Below are 22,922 nucleotides of genomic sequence, written 5' to 3'. Positions count from 1 at the left end.
CACACACAATTTTTATGAAACATTACCATAACCTTCACCACCCATGATGTACCAAAGTTTGTTAATGCCATAAAAAAATTCGAGTTCTCCAGGGGGGTTGCCCCCAAAAGAGGTATTTGCCTTCTTCGAAACTACACGCTCAAATTTAATGAAACTTGACCACAGTGTTTATCATCCGTAATTTACCAGAGTTTGTTCATGACATTAAAAAAAACTCCACAGGTATTTACTTTCTTCTCATTACATATTTTGTGAGTCATCCACGCCTTGCAGTGGTTCCCTGGTTATCTTATTCAACTGCTACCAGGTGAGCACCCAGAGGTATTGCCCGTTTCTCTTCTGAATCACGATCCGCCGGGAACCTATCCCCTTTCTCCCATTGAAACAATGCCCGACATTTGTGGATTCGACATTCACGGCATTTTTCAGGAACCTATCCCCTGCGAATGTCGAGGTCTGACTGTACTTAACTCCTGATGCTGGGTTCCCATGGTCAAGTTCCATGTGCTTTGTTGATTTGTCCATTTTAAATATGTATGTTATTTTTCTTTGTATACAATGTGGAGGCTCATAGAGGAGCAGGAACACAAAATGGACCAGGATGTAATACAAAGAAAAGAACAGTAGAAAGAGGTTGGGGTGGGAGGGGGACACACATCAACGGCAGGGTTGAGGGACAAAATAGAGGGAGACTTGCAGAAATAAGGGGCATGAGGAGGACACAGGGTGAACAAGATGGGTACAGCCCCAAACTCTCAATCACATAAGTGGAAGGAATAATGGGAAACCTGGACAGAGGTGGGATTGCAGAGGGTTAATAGGGGAAAAAGGATCATGGTTGTAGATCGGTGGTGACTAGATATGGTGGTGAACATCTGGCTTGAAGCTCGAGAGGGAAAATGACATTGGAGAGCTTGAGTAAGTTGGTTCCACAGGGGTGGATAAAAGAGTAATGCATGAGTGGAGGTTAGCAGTGAGCCTGGATTTTGGGAGTTTCATCAGCATGGGGTTACCCATAGACTGTGTGTACTCTGCAGAAACCTGGGGGGGGGGATGGAAGGGGAGCATGCACCAGAGATAGACTTGGCAAGGCACCACCAGGTTTTAGACGAGGGAGACTAGTTTGAAAGTTCAGTCTTGAGGTTGGACAGACATTGTTTTCTGGCTGTCCTGAGAGTGGACACACTTGTTGCAGGCTTTGTGGAATGCACCGAGATTGGCTTCACTCGGATTTGCCTTCCAGGAAGAGAAGGCAAGTTGTTTCAGAGCAACCCCCTCAGGCCAAAAAAACAAAAACATTTGTTTCTTATTGCATGGCCAAAAAAAATTGGGTAGGTAGGTAGGGAATTTTTTTTTGACTTTTTTTTTTTGCCATGAATACATTCATATAACTCGATTAAAATGTTTATTTTCCTTTGTGGTGGTGGTGGTGCACTCGACTTGCTAAAATGCACTTTATTCTGTCTTAAATTTCTCTTCATATTTAACAGTGCATGCATGCTGAAAATATGCATTGTTTATATATATATATATATATATATATATATATATATATATATATATTTATATATATATATATATATATATATATATATATATATATATATATATATATATATATATATATATATATATATATATATATATTTATTTATATTTATTTATATTTATATATATATTTATATATATATATATATATATATATATATATATATTTATATATATATTTATATATATATATATATATATATATATATATATATATACATATATATATATTAAAAGTTTAACAGCAAGTCTCATGCATTTTTGCAAGTTTATTGCACCACCGTCACCATCATCACCACCACAATAGGTGAAACTAACCGTAAAAAGACCGATCCACAAAGCAGTCCTCGTGCACGTTTGACTCGGGCGCCGCCATTTTGAAACTCTCACTGATGTAACACGCGGGATTCAAAATGGCGGCGCCCGAGTCCAAATTGTCATCAAAAATCGTAGGGTCGCATATAAAAGCAATGGGTCGGTAGGGAACCGGAAACAAACTCATTTTTTTGTTTGGCCTCACCACTGGATGCATTGTACCATGGGCAGGCGGAAGGGTAGGATAACTGGAGATGGGATGAATCTGTGCATTAAAGAGAGCAGGTTTCTGTGGAATAATTTCTAGGCCGTGTTAATGTCGAGGGCGGCAGAAATGGGAGACCAGTCCTGAAGTGAGACTGCGGCTTTCAGCTTGAAGGGGGTGGGGTAAGGGGAAGCAGAAAGGGGTAACATGAGGTGGAGATCACTGAATTGGGTGACAGAGTGAGGGTGGGGGCATGCAGACGTGTCAGAGATGATGAGGGCAGATGGTGCTGACATGCAGGGGTTAGACACCGGTAATGGATGTGAAGGGAAGTTGATGGTTGTGTGCAGGTTTCCTCTGCAGACTGGACTTCTTATGCATGATACCTAATTCAGATAATGAATGTTACTGAGAAGCAAATGAGTTCAATTAGGAGGGATGTTCATTCAATTGTCTGATATAATGATGTCCATTGTCTAATAATGTCATTGTAATCTGTGTTTGAGGAAACTGTTGTTTTCTGACTTCCTTGTCCTGTTTGCAATGTCTGTGCAAGCTCTCACATGCACCATACCTCGGATATTAAAAGTTTTTAACTACCCAGCTCACTTCATCTGTGCTGGCCATGTCATCCTCCGCGAGCAACTGCCGATCTTTAGAATCTGCAATCGGACTGTTTTCTGGTGACGTCAAAAACCAAATTACCTGTCGGAGAGAAACGTGAGTGAGGAGGTTAAAAAGATTTCTCCCTTTCTAGTTTGCAGCATGAGGAATAGCCTTCCTCATGCTGATAATGGAACCAATAATAAACGGACACCACGTGACAGAGCAAAACAAACAATCCGCAATGGCATTGATGCTCCAATAACTTGGAGTACGGCACAGTAAGACGTGACATGATCTCCATTTTCAATCTGAACAGCTCATATTCATCACATTAAGATGGTTTGGCCTTTGTACCGTAACAACTTTGTGCTGCAGAGTGAATCATTACGCTAACATGGAACATGACTTCATGCAAATGTTAATTTTTCCAGAAGCTAAGCACATAACAGGAAGGAGAGAAACTTGGTGTTAACAAAACAGCAGAGAGGGACATGCACACAAGAGTATAACCAAGGCTACAGCATCGATCTATGAGTTTGTTGTTTGAAATGATCAGCACGGTGTTTTCCCAATTCTTGCTTGTCTTCAAATTGTCTCGTTTTCATGTCTGTTCTTGGTTTTTGTTTTGTGTTATGGATTTGGATTGTAGCATTGCATTGCTGGGATGTTCCATTTTGTTGGGCTGGTCTTCTGCTTCTCTGAGATTGTTTGATACTTCATTGGTGGTATTTTGATTGAAATCAACAAGATGGTTTGTAAAAATAGAAATTTCAAAAAAATATTAAACAGCAATTGGAAGGTCGAGACTGTAGTGTACTGAAATGGGAGATGCGTAGCAGGCAGACACGATGCGGAGGAACAGTCGAGCCGGGCTGTGTTGCACCAGTGCGAGCGCAGGCGTACTGTGCCCGCGGCTCCCCTTTATTCCGTATTCGGCACACTTACGAGCCGGGCGACTCCAGCATTACTACGACGCCTCAGGCGGCGCGCACACCTTATATCCCCTGCAGATACGATAACCACCACGACCACTCCTCCCATCATCACGCCCATCATGCATCATCACCATGCCCTTCCCCGTAGGCCCGCAGACTCCACCACACTCCTCCCCCCTAAAACTATGATTATTAAATGATTACCATTATAAGAAGCATACAGAACATGAAGGACTCCGTATAATAATCATGAAAATAAAATGAAAATAGCGAAGTATAACAGCACACCACATCATATAATGTGTCGATGCGAGCGAGTGGAGCAGTAAAGGCCAGGTTCCAAAGACGGAGGTGCAGAAGCACCCACCACACTCTGACCGCGTTACCGATATGAAGCAGCAAATGAGAAGCACAGCAGCACTACGCAGCAAAAACACCCCCAGGCGGCCCATGCTGACATGGCCCTCACCGAGGTCGTGACGACCTTTCGAGCCAACCTCCCCCGGCACCATCAAACGCCTCCGGCCCACTCCCCCCAGGCAGACCCGACGTAGATAAACATTCCGAGGCCGGAAGCCCGCTGTCTGGAAGCCGTGGCGCCAGCCTTGATCGACCTTGGCCGGGGGCACTGAACAGCGCCGCTGGCTGCACGCATTTAATGCTCCAAACCAACTCACGCACCACAATCAGTTGAGACGCCAACGCCCGTCCAAACGGCCTTGAGCGAACACAGAGAGCTGCGCTCGCAACCAGAGGTGGGGGTAACGCCGACCAGGGCACCAGTCTTGGTTTCGAGTCGACCTCCGAGACCCACACGGCTGCTAGACGGGAGCAACTCCATTTAAACCACACTGCAATCATAGGCTCGTTATAAATCACTACGAACATTATTCGAAGCATTGCAAACTAATTTTTCCGTACAGCGCGCTTTTTTGATAAAATCCCAGCACATGACAGCAATTACCTGCGGCCCGGGACAATGGAAGGCCAACCCAACCTTTTTATTCGCCACCACCGCTCCTGAAGCCCCCACATCACATTGATCATAACACAACTCCCATTGACTGATCTTCGCCAAATCCACTTTCACACGAGCACTGCTGGCATTTATTTCAACAACGTTAAACTGCATCATTAGAGCAAGGAAAAACACATATGCCATGAACAACAACCCACAACCCACATCCCGAGTCCGTTTCTTGGCTGTCGACTCGATGTCGTGACTCGCGACTCCCTTTAACGCCACGGGCTCACCGCCACCTGTTGAAGCTGCCTGAACAACACCGACGCGCATTGCCTCACGAACCCTGCCGAAGCGCGGGAACTCATTGCGAGAGCTGATACGGCTCTCGCCGCTCCCGAACCGCACATCACTGCCGCCGGCAGCAACGAACGGTCGCTCCCGCTGCATCGACGCAGCCCCCGCCGCCAGAGCCTCGCCCTCGGTACTCGACGAAGGCCTCAAAGAGAGCACTGGCACAAGCGGTGCAATCGCCTCACCGGTGTACGTGTATAACGACAAGGCCGTCTTGACCAGGCGAATACCGCGAAGACCACGAGCCGCCCACTCATCCATGACCGACACTGCCGCCCCGGTATCCACGCAAAACACAGTCGGTTGGCCATTCACTTCGACCTCAACCGTGAAAGGCGTCGTCATCTCCGAACCAATGGAAAACAGACTCAACCGTGGTTGCATCTCCCGCTCCGGCTCGCCGGCATCGTCAGGCCCCGGTTGCAGGCCGATCTCCAGGTCACTGGGGTCCTGCTGCGGTGCCCCTTCACTCCCGGTGCGACCGTGCTGCGGTGCCCCTTCGCTCCTGGTGCGACCGTGCTGCGGTGCCCCTCGTCCCGCACCGCCAGGCGCGCGTGCGACCTGCGGCACTTGAGCCATCGCTCGGACTCCGGGCTGCGCGACCCGCGGCACTTGTGCGGTCACCGCGTGGACCTCGGGATTAGCCGCCATGCCCCAGCTGGAGCTACTCATTACGTCCTGGCCAGCAATGGCGCGGACATCCGTGAGTGTCTGCTCGACAGATGAAGCAGTCGCGACCGCCGAGTCGAATGTGATGTCGGTCAACCGCAGGGTGGCTGCTACCATCTTTGCGTCTCGCAGACCAGAAATAAAACAATCTCTGAGCCGTGCCGGACGCTCCTCCGTCGTGAATTTGCACGGCACAGCCGAATGCGATGCGCGGGCAGCACGAGTGGACTCAATTCGACACCCGATCCGTGCCTCGATCACTTCAACCTCCCCAGCCACTGATCTTGTCATCTCCGGATCAATTGGAAGCAGGTTTCGACCCGGGACGGAAGGATCGCTTCGCACACCGCCATCTATGACCGTAACAATGGGCGATGACCCTCGGACCATCTGTCGTGCCCCGACCATCGAGACCTCGGACATTCTCCAGAGCTTGCGCGACGTCCCACGCCACGTTCGAGCCGAAACGCGTGTCCTCGACAAAACGAACAGTGAGCGCGGCCGTTGCCCACTCGACGTGGCCGAAGTCGATTCCGACGAAGGCGGGCACACGTACGTTTGCCGTGCACCGACCCTGTGCCATGCTTGTGCTGGCGAGACCTTTGGCTCCGTAGCTTGGAACCGCACGGGTCATTTGCTGCCCTGCACACGCCGATCCGAAGATCCTCGTTCGCCAACTGTAGTGTACTGAAATGGGAGATGCGTAGCAGGCAGACACGATGCGGAGGAACAGTCGAGCCGGGCTGTGTTGCACCAGTGCGAGCGCAGGCGTACCGTGCCCGCGGCTCCCCTTTATTCCGTATTCGGCACACTTACGAGCTGGGCGACTCCAGCATTACTACGACGCCTCAGACGGCGCGCACACCTTATATCCCCTGCAGATACGATAACCACCACGACCACTCCTCCCATCATCACGCCCATCATGCATCATCACCATGCCCTTCCCCGTAGGCCCGCAGACTCCACCACATAGACTTTTATTATTTCACAAGCAAATACAACCTGTCACTTCACTGATGAAAAGGGGGGGGGGGGGAAAGGAGAGGGGTGGGGGGGGGAATAAGGAGGGGGTAGGGAGTAAGGGGTCGGGGAAGGGAAGGCAGCATGAGGGAAGGGTCTGCCCGAAAATAACCCCTGTTCGGGTGTGTGTGTGTGATGTTAATACATCTGGCTTCCATCTTGGCACTAAGGTGCAGTAATTGTTCTTTATTTTGATGGAGATAACCTCCGTCAAGATAAGTTGAAGGACAGAGAGAGGATTCCGGCAGAGGTGACGTCCAGTTCAACGGCACACACATTGATGAATCACCCTGCCTGTGAAACACTGGGGTGACAGTTTCTAGCTGGGTCCGGATTCAAACCCAGGCTACACAGCTTACAGTGAGCATGCGTACCTCTCAGCTATCCTGCTGTGATGTTAGCGAAACGTTTCATTTTTTTTTGTATTTATTTATGCTGAAGAGATGGGTTGTAAAATGAAAGGATATCGTACAGTAAAATTACCCCCGTGTGGGGGTGACGGTCATCTCTATAATACCACAAGTTCTCAGTGTTCAGTTATGACTGAAGACTACTGCGCAGTTTGGTTAAAAATGACTTGGCATTTTGGCACGCGCGCGCACAAAATTATATTTTGAAAATAAATGCCGACGTTTACATTTCGGGTTTTGAAACTTTTGCACCTTCGGCAGAAAATGTATAAATATACAAGGTCAGCTGCTATGCAATGACACCATTCACGAACTTTTACCATGCCCAGTAGAGAATACATAGCCTCCTGAAGGTAGGGCAGTTTTTGCAAACTTTAAAGTCACGTGACGCGAAAACGAAAGCAAAATTCGAAAATCCGTCCTGACCAAATTTAGATATTGTCCCATACATTCATATGCCACAATCAAATTCAAGATCGCTTGAGAAATGTAGGAGGAGATAGATTTTGAAAATCGTCATTTTTTGCATTTTTTTTGCCAACTTTGAAGTCACATGACACGAAAGCGAATATCGAAAATCCGGCCCGACCAAATTTAGATATTGTCCCATAGATTCATATGCTACAATCAAATTCAAGATCGCTTGAGAAATGGCGGAGGAGATATAATTTGAAAATCGTCATTTTCGCAACTTCAAAGGCCTCGTGACCTTGACCTTCGGTGACCTTGAAAGTCATACCATCGTGTACGTCTCATCGACCTCTATCAGGATCACTAATGACCAGATCTCCCGCTTAAACTTCATTGTGAACGGACGGACGGACGGATCGAAGGACATCGACACCCATATTATTAGGTCATGCTCGAAGAGATGACCAGAACAAGGTCAGCTGCTCTGCAATGACACCATTCACTAACTTTTACCATGCCTAGTAGAGAATATATAGCCTCCTGAAGGTAGGGCAGTTTTTCCAAACTTTGAAGTCACGTGACGCGAAAACGAAAGTGAAATTCGAAAATCCATCCCGACCAAATTTAGATATTGTTCCATACATTCATATGCCACAATCAAATTCAAGATCGCTTGAGAAATGTAGGATAGATTTTGAAAATCGTCATTTTCGCATTTTTTTTGCCAACTTTGAAGTCACGTGACACGAAAACGAAAGCGAATATCGAAAATCCGGCCTGACCAAATTTAGATATTGTCCCATAGGTTCATATGCTACAATCAAATTCAAGATCGTTTGAGAAATGGCGGAGGAGATATAATTTGAAAATCGTCATTTTCGCAACTTCAAAGGCCTCGTGACCTTGACCTTGACCTTCGGTGACCTTGAAAGTCATACCATCGTCTACGTCTCATCGACCTCTATCAGGATCACTAATGAGCAGATCTCCTGCTTCAACTTCATTGTGAACGGATGGACGGACGGACGGATGGATCGAAGGACATCGACACCCATATTATTAGGTCATGCTCGAAGAGATGACCTAAAAAGAGGAAATTGCACATGTACAGTGAGCCAGCCATCACCCGATATAGACCGGTGTAATGGATCCCTTTTGGTGTGATCTGGGGAAGAAATTACTGTTATCAATCTCTTCTGATTTCTACTCACCAATGTCTCCAATACCACAGAAAAAAGTCCTGAGCGAATCACTTTGGGGAAAATTTTTGACGGCATTTTGAAATTTTGTCTATTTCGGCTTTTTTTGCACAACGAGAATAAGGGTTAGAAAAAGGAAAATACCGATTTCTTTTTTTTTCTGGGATGCTTGAGTACTGCAAATTGGCTTGTATATTAAACATAACATGTTTTATCTTACTATGACATAATAATTTAGTTCTGACAGAGACGTCATATTAAAAATCCAAGATGGCCTCCGTCAAGATAAGTTGAGAGATAGAGGATTCCGTCTCTAGTAGTACCACTTGCATTTTGCACAATGCGTATTTTTGTCATTCCCCGTGTACGGTCTGTCGTCTGCTACCAGCTATGTTGTACTGCTATCTGTGCATGTGCACGGGTATCGCTAGTTTGGCTTGGTTTAACAGATTCTAAAGCTTGTGCGGAAATGAAATATAGCCAAGAACGCTGGCGTCTCTGGGCGTTTATAAGCATTGCAATGTACCCAGCAATGCGTAGCTATGATGAACAGGCATTTGATAATATGAGTGTGGAAAGTGAAAAAGAAAACTTTATCGTTAAGAAATCGTTGCGGCCTGTTCCAAGTCAAGGCATGGTTGAGCAGGCTAAAAAACATGACAGCTTCAGAACCCAATGAGGAAACCCAGGATAGGCCTTAAGACCCCAGAGCGCGAGGTGTCCGATGATCGCCTGATAAAGGATATAATTAAATAAGGCCGTTAATTATATCTTCAAAAGGGTTGTTTTAATTAACCCAAACACTCAATTCTCACTCTTGCACTTCCTTGGAGTGCCCTTGGTGTACATGCAACGTTTCAGGCTGCAGGGTTTCATGGTTTCGGAGTTATGGGGGACACACGCACATACACATTGACATTTATTAGTAATGATGTGTAAGATGGGATGGGGTAGAGTGGAGGGAGTGTGGGGTTGGAGAGAGAGAGAGGGTGGGTAATATTGTTGTGGGCTGGGGTTCAGTGGCGATAAACGACCACAAGGTGGAGCCGTCTCCCACTGAACACCCGGAATTTAGGTCGTGACTATCGGACAACTCTGAAAGGTCACGGGTCACTTAAAGACCGTGTTCGTCAATTCTTTGACTGCGTGGGGTAGGGTCAATAGCCAAATTTCAATTTACCTAAGTACCTACGTTGTCAAATTACCGGGGAAGTCACACCCTCGGCCGGCTCTGTCCAAACCGAGTCGCAGGTACCGACTCGAATCCGGCATAACCGAGTGGAGTTACCAGAGCCGCGCCGGTCCCAATGACAACTTACGGCACCAACGGCCTTACTATTTCTCAAGCCCGAACCATGCTGGACCAATGAAAGAAAACACGAAAAACGAACTGGAACATTTAACACGGGGGGGGGGGTTTATTTATAAACAATAATCGGGGAGGGGAGCACACAAAGAGCAGAGATATCCGAATAAAAGAAGTGCAGGCAATGTACAGTGAGCGAAAAGCACTTGACAGACTGGTGTCTCACACACACACACACACACACACACACACACACACACACACACACACACACACACACACACACACACACACCCAAAGAAATGGTGGCCACGGCCTTTATTTGGCTCTTCAGCTCGGGAGGGAAAGGCAAGCTGAGGGCAGGAGCCCATTCTTGCACCTGTCCGCCTCGTGCGGTCTGGTCGCGCTTGTCCAGTGGCGGGACTCTAACCCGCCGCCACAACACAGCACCAGGGACCAGTAATGACGCAACGGATGCCAGCCAGCACGGGAACGGACCAGACGAGACGAGCACCCACAGGTAGACGAGAACGCCTGCAGGCAAGACGAGGATTCTTCTCTTTCTACTTCTTCCCTTTTTACGATGGGGCGAACCTTTTCTTCTCCTGTCCCTCTCCCGCGGGTTAAGGGTACCACTCTGGGGAACTTGCCTCTGGATTTGACGAGGGGCGAACATCCCATCTGGCTGGGTGGGGCCACCCCTGAGGTGGTCAGTCTTCTGATTAGACAAGTCTCGGGGGGGGGGGGGCGGGTGTGTCGAGGCGTCTCGGAGGCCCACCCCCCCCGAAGAGGCTCCGTAGTAGCTTTCGGCACGCTGGCCTCCCATTGGCTGGGGCGCGCGTGCGATGCTCGCCCTTCGCTCGTTGGCTGGAGGAAACGTTCCATGCCCTTCCTTGGCGCGGAGCCTCGATCTGAGGCGATGGAGGCTCCGCCCAGGCCTTCAGCCAAAAACACGTGGGCAATGGCGACCGGGTTGAGTGAGGGACGGTGCCGCTGTTGTTGTTGTTGTTGTAGTAGATGTATAAAACCTGACTATAAAATAACTCACAGCACACACAAGAAATTCCCATTAGACATAGGGGATGGATTCTAACTATACACATACTTATCAAAATAACTGTACTGCGGGGGCTGCTGTCTGTTTGTGTGCAAATGGCTTCCAGATTCGTAACAGTATTTCAAAAAGTTTTCCATAACGATGAACATATGCAATATGTTGTTAGATGTTGCTCCTTTTCAATGTAGTTTGCAGTCTTATTTGCACTTCCACCCTCTTCTCTCCCCACTGGGTACTTTAAGCTGCCTGGTGCTAATTGAGATAGAAGTAATGTATTTGGCAGGGCTGGCAGGGTAGCCTCAAGTTGTGCATACAGTGCTCATTTCTGAGCCATCGAGCCTAGTTTTGCATTTTGATTCAGCTATTTTACCAAAATAAGCAATTTTTTGTCTGTTTGTCGATTTGACCGCGATACATTCGGTCGTTATTTATCCAATCTCAACCAAACTTGACAGGAGGACTAAGGGTCACACGATGAAGGTTGTAGCGAATTAATTTGCCCCCTCCCATGGGTTTTTCACCTTGGGTGAAATCTGGGTTAAGATAGCTTAAGGCCCGGTCACACCTTGACGTTTTAGCCAACGCATGCCGATTTTTGAATTTTTTTTCTAAAACGCTGGCACACGTTGAATACGTTATGGGTAAGTTTTGATAACATTGAGAGCACGCTGAAAAACACTGCCATACGTCGTTGTACGCTGGCTTTAAACGTTGTACTTTTCGGTTGTCCTCAAATTTTTTCATGCTTGAAATTTCACGACGTATGCCGGCGTATGACTCACACGTTCCGCTACGCTGGCCACAAGTTGTATGCACGGTCTGCGATCGTTGACAGACATCAACACATGCTACTTGTAAGTTAATCATAAGTTGAGACACGCCGAGGTAATGTTTAGCGTACCCAAAACTTATTTCTAACCTATGATTAACGTGTTGTTGGCACGTTACGCGATCGTTGCCACACATCGACAGACGTTACTTTTAAGTTACTCATAGGCTGAAAGACGTCGGTATAATGGATCGTCCTTGCGTCAGCGTCCACGGCCACGGCCAGGACACTTATTTGCAGCATTCTTCAAACTTTTCTTCGGCATGACGAGGATGTTCACACTTCGATGTCTAGCTTGGCTATGATTCCAATTGTCCATCGGCAGCGTCTATTTAAAATAGTCGAGTTTGAGCGTTTTAACACGTTCAGAAGAAACGCTTCAAATTTCAAAACCCCAGCGTCAAAAAACAAAGGCGAGTGACAGCAATTTAAATCGTTCATTGTAAACAATGAAAATAGTTGAGTGGTACCGTTTAAAAGTCGTTGAGTGTAAAAAAATCCAATTGTTGAGCGCAAGCGTCTACTTTCAATAGTGGGGTTTGAGCGATTTAGCACGTTCAATAGAAACGATTAAAATTTCCGAGCGCCAGCATCAAAAAACAAAGGCGAGTGACAGCAATTTAAATCGTTCATTGTAAACAATGAAAATAGGTGAGTGGTACCGTTTAAAAGTCGTTGAGTGTAAAAAAAATCCAATTGTTGAGCGCAAGCGTCTACTTTCAATAGTGGAGATGCAGCCATTTAAATCGTTGAGTGGCAGCCTATGAACCTACCCGTGGACACGCGGACGCAAGGAGGATCCATCATAACCCACACCCTCCCCCTCACACTCACCTACTACTGCCAACATGAACAAACTACTACTAATACTGATACTGATACTGATACTGTTACTGCTGACATGGACATCGACTCAAAAAGGACTCGAAAACACTGTTGGGTTCCTCTTTTATGAGCAGCATTTTTATATACCAATTCCCAAAACCGCTGGGAACACGTCTTTATATGGCAGTTGTAACCTAGAAACACGTTCATTTATTTTTTTTTGTCGACCGGAAGACGTCATTGGAATACGTCTACATACGTCGATGTGTGTTGGGACTACGTAAAGAATTGGTTCAAAGCACGTCAAACATAAGTTAGAAATAAGTTTCGCGTAAAAAAGACATTACCGCGACATGTTTCGACTTATGAGTTGCTTATAAGTAGCCTTTGTGGACGTGTGTAAGCGTCCACATATCGTGTGTACAACCTATCCCCATCGCATGCGGAACGTGTGTCATACGCCAAGTACGTCGTAAAATTTTGAACATGTTTAAAATTTCTTGACGTACTCTACTTACTACGACGTATGATAGCGTGCTTTAGCATTCTACTCACGTATACCAAACTTACTCATACCGTATTTGACGTGCCCCAACGTTTTAGACACATTTTTCTTAGGTTGGCATACGCTGGCAAGATCGCCAAGGTGTGACCGCGATGTTGACACTTCCATTTCTACGGCAGTTATGATTCGAATCGTTGTGCGTCAGCCTTTTAATAGGCTACGTCACGACATCGTCGGCGATGCGTGCAACGCGCTCTGCCAAATTAGACTATCGTTGGGCATCGGTTGTGTAGGCCGACAACAGGTTCAGCATTCGTTGGTATAAGTTATCTATAACACAACGAAACGTTCTATGTCCATTACTAATATGTTATGCATACGACCAACTCGTTATGAATACGTCCGAATCTTCAAAAAAAACCATTAAAAGTTCAACGTCAGCCAGCGTTTTACATACATTTTAATACGTTGCCATCGCTGGCTAAAACGTCAAGGTGTGACCGGGCCTTTATCGTGGCATTTTTCCAAGGCCGTTTCTAACAACAAAAGGAAAAGCAACAGTGATGATGATAGCATAATATTCATGTTATTACAGAACAATACTAGCACTAATAATATCCCCTCTCTCCATGGGTTTGTTTCCTCCTTCGGCAACTGCTGTGTTTAAATGTATAAATATTGTTGCGGTCTTCGCGCCCGCCGGCGTGCGACGGCCACGTAACTCGAATCGCGGCACGTCGCCCACCGGACGGACAATCCAGTCGTGACCCTCTCGGACTAACGCCGGGAACCAGTCACGGGTGGACCTTTCGGTCTCACCGCGATCGAGCCAATCAGCCCCCGCGTGGGATAGGGTTGCTCGCCAAATTCGAACTACCTAAGTACCCACGCGGAGGGTAGACCGGGCGATCGCACCTCGCCGCAGGTCGACTTCGGACACGGGCCACTTAAGCGACCCGTTCCGTACTATCAGAATAACCGAGCGGTGTTATCGTCGACCTCGACGGTTCGATTAATTATCGGGCGTATTCAGCCCACTACCAACCCTTTACGTGAAGCAAGATGGGGATTCAATGGAGGAAAAGACGAAGCGAAGCGGGAAACAGTTCAACAATAAAGCACATTTATTCGCGGCGAACGGAAAGCACACAAATACAATTCCACCAAATGCACACAAAAAAGAAAACACAATTCCATTTACACAAAAAGCAAACATAAAAGTGAAAACACAGTGCAGAGCTAATACCGACTACCGAGCACACGGCAACACTTATACAATTCTACTTCACAGACGGCGCCGACAACACATACCCAAAACCAAGGAAAAGAAATCCCCCAAGAATGGGGCAGGCCTGAGGCCGAGACCGGGTCGGGCCTACCCGTCTGGTGATGAGACGCGGAGCGGCGATGGCCCCGCAACCCGCGGGCCTCGTGGACAGTGCCTGGCAGGGGGTGGGAACGGGGCCCCCTTGGTCGCACTATCTCAGCGCGGGGGGAAACAGGAGGGGGTTGCTGATGCTCGGGGTATAGAGGATCTTTATTATCCCTGGTGTGCGTCTCCACCTCGGCCAGGTCGCGCTGCCGGCCTCCCTCGGGCGTGCAGCTCCTGGCACCGACGCGAGCACCCCCTCGTCCGACTCTCTTCAGCTTCTCCAGCCACTGCAGGCTTCGGGCTCCAGACTTCTTTCGTTCTCGTTTGCGACTCTCCCTCCGTTCTCGTTCCCGACTCTCTTCGTTCTTCTTCGCGACTCTCCTCTGCGACTCGACGACTCCTCGTTCTCGTTCTGCTGACTCTCCTCTGACTGACGAACACCGTCCTTTTATCCCCCCGTAACTTCGCCTTTGACCCCCTCCCTTTGACCTTTCACCTCGCTCCCCATTGGCCCGAGAAAAAGTGGGCGTGAAGGCTTTTTGATCCACAAATTTGCATATATCGATCGTTCTGGAGGCGGGGCCAAATCGCCCCTCGCTCACCGATTGGACGGCAAAAAGTGGGCGTGTGTCGTTTTTGATCCGTTTTTGAAGCAGAAAATCCGTGGTTTTGTACACGCTGTTCGACGCGCGTTCTGCATGAGTCCAACACCGGTACCCACAGCGGGGCAAGAACGGTGGCGATGCTACGGTTGTGAGGTGTGCGTGAAGGTCGTGGCGGTTGTGGTGAAGCGGTGGTTGTGGTCGGTGGTTGATGTTGTGGTTGTGATCATGGCGGTTGGTCCAAAATAAAGATAGTAAAAGAAAAACGGCTATCCTGAAGAGTCGCAGCACGTATAAATGACATGTATTCCCACTAGACAACGGGTTTGGGCCTAACTACACATGCACTTACCGAGATACCTCACCTAAGGGACCTGAATGGTGGTTTGCGAATTTGGTAACCACAACACTACCCCCTTCCCTTTTTACAGACTCGTCCCGAGTCGTCAAATTTTCGTGTGCCATCATGTGTAGTTTTCCCCTAGTACATTTTACCTACGGATCCCTGAGTGCGACATTCATGGTATTCGTGTCCCCAAAATAAATAACCTGAGGGCTGCGTAACTATCTAAACAAACTCACTCACACGGACGACTTAAATAAAATTGCCGGCGCTAAGACATACATGCCGGGGGCGCACTCATATGTACAGTACATCTTAACCTTAACTTACAAATTTTACACTAAACCATGGCCCAGGATCAATGAACTCTGCAAAAAGAAAGCAGTTAGCAGGGAGCCAGGCTGCCCACATGCAGTCTCTGGCTCAAAACAATGCAGGTGACAGGGAACGTGGCTGGCTGCTCACACGCAGTCCAAGGCCTTCCCTTTTGAACTGAACGCAGTGAACCACAACGGTGCATGGGCTGCACAAACGCAGTCTCCGTGCCAGCTCAAGTGGCACACGCAATGAGCACAACGAATGGATGCATGAACACAAACACGGTGCACGGGCCGCCACTGCAGGCCCGTGTTGTAGCTGCCAACAGGGCAGTTCTTGCAACTTGCAAACTGTTGCCTTGATCCTGGCGCACATGGAAATGAACAGGGGGGGCAAAGCAAAAATTGAACGGGGGCTGGTGAACAGGGGCAGTGGGCATGGCATGGCAAAGGCAGCAGGCAAACACAGCCCGCAGAAGAAGGCCGCTGCAGGCAAACTCAGCCCGCAGAACCAGGCCGGCACAGGCCTCGAAGAAAAACAGCCAGCAGATGAACTGGCCGGCACAGGCCTTGCAGTAACACAGCCAGCAGATGAAGCTGGCCAGCTTTTGCCGTCAGTGGAAGTTGGTGGAGGGAGTGCGGTGGTGCTGGCCACTTGGAAGGCGGGCTCGGACCTACCTACCCGTCTCCCTCCCAACCTATCGCCTTTGCCTGTCACTGTACATACCCACTCCCTTAATTTGTGAAACCCCAATTTAGCCCCAACTTATTTTTTTTGTTGTTTTTATTTTTACTCCCCCACTATAAATCGTCCCCTAACCCCCTTTATCGTCTTTGTTCGGCTAACCTATCCTGTCACCTAGCCTACTCCCAACCCCTACGTTCCCTTCCCGGAGGGGAACAAGGGAGAGCTAGCGTCCTGTGTCGAGGCCCAACGAAGCCTCAGAATGGCCTCCCCAGAGTTCAGCGATCTATAACCAAAGTGGGTCCAGCGGCCCACAACGACAGCGAGGGGATGGATGGTGCGGAGGGGTACATCTCCTAATCTACCCTAACCATTTAACTGTTAAACTACCCCGGGGCTTTCAACAAGCGCCTCTCGCTTAAACTATTGGTTCCAACAACCCAGATTCCCGTCGCCTGTGTTGGTGTCCTCACAATTTCGGGCCTCGCCCCCCAATTTTCTCTCCGTGCCCTCACACGGTCTCCTGGCTGGGACACGTGGCTCCCTTTGGCAGGCACGACCCTCTGCCGAATCTCCCGCTATGGCACCCCCGGGCACTACACTGCCTCCGAGCCTACCAGCTCCCTAACACCGGGAGTGCCCCCATGGCACCTCCCCTGAAACGCACACGTGGCAGGCCGGCCTCCCGGGCCCCTTTCCGAGGGTCACCCGTGCCCACAACACTGCCCACGCGGCTAATGGCGCCCCGGGCCCCCGCACCAAGCAGGCGCACCCGTGCCCACTACTCTATCCCGGCCCCCCATGGGCCCATGGCCTACCACGGCCGACTAGCCTGGTGCCCGGGGTACCCACTCAGCGATACCTTTCGCAGCCACGCTCCCAAGCCCGTCAACAGGGCTCCTGCACCCCTCCAAATGGGTCTCGAGCCTACTTTCCCACCAACAGCAAAACGACCTCCGTTTTGTAAATTTGACTAACCCCCTAACTCACTTTACTCTGACCCCGGGGTCCCTTGGGCGGGAGTCACTCCTCCCCCCAATCACTCATCGCACCATGCATTCCCCATTCACTCCATACACACAGACCCGCTGGCCTCACTCACTCACCAAGCACATGCTTCCACTTCACTCACCAACTCTTCAACACACACACCACTGAACTCTGCCATCCTTCTATCTGCATCCCCTAACTAACTCGTGCTCCCACGTCGTCCCTTAAACTACAGCACGTTCCTTTTAACACTACGTAGCTAAACTACGTCCCCTCTACACATTCATAAGTCTGTCCATGTCTCCAAATAAATCATTTATTTTATTTCCCAACCGAAATCTGGCTACAATCCCTCTACCTAATCCATTCCACGGACTCCATGAGGACTTACCCCTGCCCCATGGAGTCGGTCTAGCTAAGCTAACCCTTCCCCCTAACTAGTTTCCATCCTGTGCCCAGGTAAGGGGGTCTTTCACCCCTTGCCCAGGAATCCTTTGCACCCGAAAGTGAGGCTTGTTCTTTTTTTCTTTTTTTTTTCTACATGCGCAGCACCTGCGCGGCAACTCAGAGCTCGCGCACTTTGCACCTGCCCGTGACGTCATGCAGCTGCACGTGTTCCTCGTCCCTCCTTGGACGGGACCATCCGGCAGAGATACCCCTCCTGCCGGATTCCAACCACACGTGCAGCCATGACGTCACCGTGCGCAAAAAAAAAAAACACAAGCCCCACGTCTCGAGGGATTTCCCACGCGAACACATGTGCTCTGCCCGTTGGAGCTGAACACACACGATCGCGTGGAGAACCCGTCCGGTCCAAATCCATTTACCTGCCTAAACTTTGTCCGTCCGCGGGATCGGCAAATCCACCGCGTGCGTTTCTGGACCGGGACTTCACTCTCGCAAGCGAGCACGTGGTGGTCTCGTGCGTTGCACAGCACGAACCGCGTGCTCACTGCTGGGTGAACCCGGCACGGTCCTCGAAACAACTACAGCCGCTACTCGGCTTTCTCTCCTCTGTCGCCGTCGTCGTCTCCATTCCACCCACGCACACCTGCGTGTTACGACGCACACAGTCCACACCATCACATTCACACCGGGAGATGCGGCTGCGTGCTCCCGCATGCCAACCGACATCTCCCTCACATACCGCTCTCTCACACACACGGTCTCCCTTGCACACAGCGACCTTGCACACGGCCGTTCACTCACGCGTGCCTCACTACTCTCACACCGTGCCTCATCCACACACGCGGGGGCACTCACCCGCGGTACCTCACTCATACACACGGCGACACTCACACACGCGGTCTCTTCCACACACGGTGCCTCACCCACACACGCGGGGGCACTAACCCGCGGTGCCTCACTCACACTCCGTGCCTCATCCACACACGGCGTGCTGGGAAGCACGTACTCCGGCACCATCGCCACCACACCACTCACACGTGGTGCCTCACTCATACTGGCCGTTTCACTCACACACACGGCCTCACTCACACACGGTGCCCCATCCACACCCGGCGTGCTGGGAAGCACGCACTCTGGCACCATCGCCACCACACCACTCACACGTGGTGCCTCACTCATACTGGCCGTTTCACTCACACACACGGCCTCACTCACACACGGTGCCCCATCCACACCCGGCGTGCTGGGAAGCACGCACTCTGGCACCATCGCCACCACACCACTCACACACGGGGTCGCTTCCACACACGGTGCCGCACTCACACCTTGCACCACACACACAGGGACAACCACACTGGGGATTTGTGTCCCCACAAGGGTCTCCGGGGCCTCTATACCCCCAAGCTCTCCGTGCACCCGTCCACAGCACTCGTCCCCTCAACCTCGCAAAGCACGACCGAACTCACCTGGTCGTGACTCGCCTCAAGGGGGCATACTCCCTCCCCTCGTTCCTGGAGGAGGCCATCCAGGTGCTCGCACCGGGTCCCAACACGCTCCGCGAGCTCAACCCCATTGTCCTCCACTACCTCCGTGTGTGCGTGCGCGTCACTTACCCCGTCTTCATCGTGTAGTCTTCCCTCTATCGTTCCCATCTCCCGTGTCTCTGCCAACTCTTCACCCTTTACCTCCCTTGTCTCAACTATTATTTCTGTTGTCGTCACCTCGTGTCTCGTCTCACACGTTTTGGTCTCCCCATTTAATTTTTCCCTTTCGGTCATCGTCACGACCCTCGCCCAACACGTTCCACGAATTATTTTTCACCCGCCTCCACCGCGGGCCTGTCAGCCGTTGCACCCCCACCCAGCTCGTTTGCTCCCACACGTGGAGTCGCCATTTTAAGCTCCCTGCTCACTGCCTTCATGCCCGCCTGCAGGCATTGGCCCATGTTCTGCGTCTCACCCCGCAGCTCTTTCATTTTTGTTTCCATTCCGTTCATTTTTGTATCCATCTTTTCGTTTATTTGTTGTGTATTCGCATCCATCGTCGTTTTCACTTCATTCATTTGCTTGTTCATTTCGTTTTTCATTTCATTTGTATTTGTATCCATCTTCGTTTTCACTTCATTCATTTGTTTGTTCATTGCCGCCAGCATGGCGCATAGCTGGGCCATGTTGGATGCACTCAGCTGAGCCGTTTCGGCAAGGGTTGGGGAAGGGTCTTGGTGGAGAGGGGGGGGGGAGGTGTCATACACCGCGGCCGCTGCCGCACCCACCTCGGGCCCTGGGTTCAGTTGGGCGAGTCCGTGTTCCTGCACAATCAACATTTCCTGCTCGGGGATTCCATCCTGGACCATGGACTCTACATTATTACACATATACATTTCTAATACCCCCGGCTCCCGCTCGCCTTGAGACGCCATCTTGCTTCTCGTGAAGGGTTAATTTAAATCGCTCGTAATTTGGAGGGAATCGGGGGTCGCTTCTCTCACCCCTGGACCGATTCCCGTAAATTTAGCCGGAGACAGGAGAGCCCGTTTTCCTGTTCTCCGATACCAGTGCCGCGAGGAGGGCGATGAATTTGTATCGCACGACCTGACACCAGTGTTGCGGTCTTCGCGCCCGCCGGCGTGCGACGGCCACGTAACTCGAATCGCGGCACGTCGCCCACCGGACGGACAATCCAGTCGTGACCCTCTCGGACTAACGCCGGGAACCAGTCACGGGTGGACCTTTCGGTCTCACCGCGATCGAGCCAATCAGCCCCCGCGTGGGATAGGGTTGCTCGCCAAATTCGAACTACCTAAGTACCCACGCGGAGGGTAGACCGGGCGATCGCACCTCGCCGCAGGTCGACTTCGGACACGGGCCACTTAAGCGACCCGTTCCGTACTATCAGAATAACCGAGCGGTGTTATCGTCGACCTCGACGGTTCGATTAATTATCGGGCGTATTCAGCCCACTACCAACCCTTTACGTGAAGCAAGATGGGGATTCAATGGAGGAAAAGACGAAGCGAAGCGGGAAACAGTTCAACAATAAAGCACATTTATTCGCGGCGAACGGAAAGCACACAAATACAATTCCACCAAATGCACACAAAAAAAAGAAAACACAATTCCATTTACACAAAAAGCAAACATAAAAGTGAAAACACAGTGCAGAGCTAATACCGACTACCGAGCACACGGCAACACTTATACAATTCTACTTCACAGACGGCGCCGACAACACATACCCAAAACCAAGGAAAAGAAATCCCCCAAGAATGGGGCAGGCCTGAGGCCGAGACCGGGTCGGGCCTACCCGTCTGGTGATGAGACGCGGAGCGGCGATGGCCCCGCAACCCGCGGGCCTCGTGGACAGTGCCTGGCAGGGGGTGGGAACGGGGCCCCCTTGGTCGCACTATCTCAGCGCGGGGGGAAACAGGAGGGGGTTGCTGATGCTCGGGGTATAGAGGATCTTTATTATCCCTGGTGTGCGTCTCCACCTCGGCCAGGTCGCGCTGCCGGCCTCCCTCGGGCGTGCAGCTCCTGGCACCGACGCGAGCACCCCCTCGTCCGACTCTCTTCAGCTTCTCCAGCCACTGCAGGCTTCGGGCTCCAGACTTCTTTCGTTCTCGTTTGCGACTCTCCCTCCGTTCTCGTTCCCGACTCTCTTCGTTCTTCTTCGCGACTCTCCTCTGCGACTCGACGACTCCTCGTTCTCGTTCTGCTGACTCTCCTCTGACTGACGAACACCGTCCTTTTATCGCCCCGTAACTTCGCCTTTGACCCCCTCCCTTTGACCTTTCACCTCGCTCCCCATTGGCCCGAGAAAAAGTGGGCGTGAAGGCTTTTTGATCCACAAATTTGCATATATAGATCGTTCTGGAGGCGGGGCCAAATCGCCCCTCGCTCACCGATTGGACGGCAAAAAGTGGGCGTGTGTCGTTTTTGATCCGTTTTTGAAGCAGAAAATCCGTGGTTTTGTACACGCTGTTCGACGCGCGTTCTGCATGAGTCCAACACCGGTACCCACAGCGGGGCAAGAACGGTGGCGATGCTACGGTTGTGAGGTGTGCGTGAAGGTCGTGGCGGTTGTGGTGAAGCGGTGGTTGTGGTCGGTGGTTGATGTTGTGGTTGTGATCATGGCGGTTGGTCCAAAATAAAGATAGTAAAAGAAAAACGGCTATCCTGAAGAGTCGCAGCACGTATAAATGACATGTATTCCCACTAGACAACGGGTTTGGGCCTAACTACACATGCACTTACCGAGATACCTCACCTAAGGGACCTGAATGGTGGTTTGCGAATTTGGTAACCACAACAATATCTTATTGTGGCATTTCCTGGAGCACTCCCACCAGAAGTTAAAAAAATAAATAATAAACAACAAACAGGTATGATTAAATTTTTTAACAGTCTCTACTGCTGTTTAGTAAAGGGAGAAAACCATATGCTCTTGAGGAATTCTATCCTTATCGCGTTCCCCACAGACTAACGGATCTGAGCCTCAATCTACCATAATCTATACTCACCAAAAAGGAAATACCATGACCCTTCCTGTTGCTGTCATAGGGAGCGACTGGACTAGTAAAACTAATCGACGTTTTTTTTAAAAAACCCAAAAAACAAAACCCTGGTGTTTCCCATGTAGGACGAGGCATAAACGTGCACGTCGTCCCTCGGAAGGACGTTGAGCTGGAGGACTTGTCTGCCAGTGCTGGACATTGGACGTTAAAGATTCAACAGTGTCCTTCATGAAGAGTAGGCGAGTTATCACCACCACCCTGAATAGATTACAAATTCCTGCATCTCCAGTCAAGTTTCTGCATCGTCGTGCAGATGCTCGACTGCAAAAGGTATTGTCAGTTGTCATTTCCTTTCCCCTCTCCCCCAAGCTTAGTCGCTGTGTTCGGCAGAAGTAATGTCCGGTGTTCTCATGTCTTTGTCTGCATGTATGGGCATTCCTTGGGCTGCAGCTCTTCCATGAACCTTGATCAAGTAAAAAAATTGTAGTATACGAGTAAACTAAACAAGAAAACCCATGCATCATCTGCATGGAGAGG

At 49.9% G+C, this 22,922-nt stretch overlaps 1 protein-coding gene across 7 annotated transcripts in view; it reads left to right on the top strand.

Annotated features, from left to right (window-relative positions):
• Positions 1-22,922, top strand: part of NPAT (nuclear protein, coactivator of histone transcription) — an 87,862-nt gene that overhangs the window by 19,721 nt on the left and 45,219 nt on the right. The window lies entirely within an intron of this gene.

This window comes from Eptatretus burgeri, chromosome 16 (genome assembly GCF_056783735.1).
Source record: "Eptatretus burgeri isolate ZD-2024b chromosome 16, Ebu_testis_v1, whole genome shotgun sequence".
Classification (NCBI taxonomy): Eukaryota; Metazoa; Chordata; class Myxini; order Myxiniformes; family Myxinidae; genus Eptatretus; species Eptatretus burgeri.
Note: the sequence above shows the minus strand (reverse complement) of the source record. Positions and strands in the feature narration are given on the sequence as shown.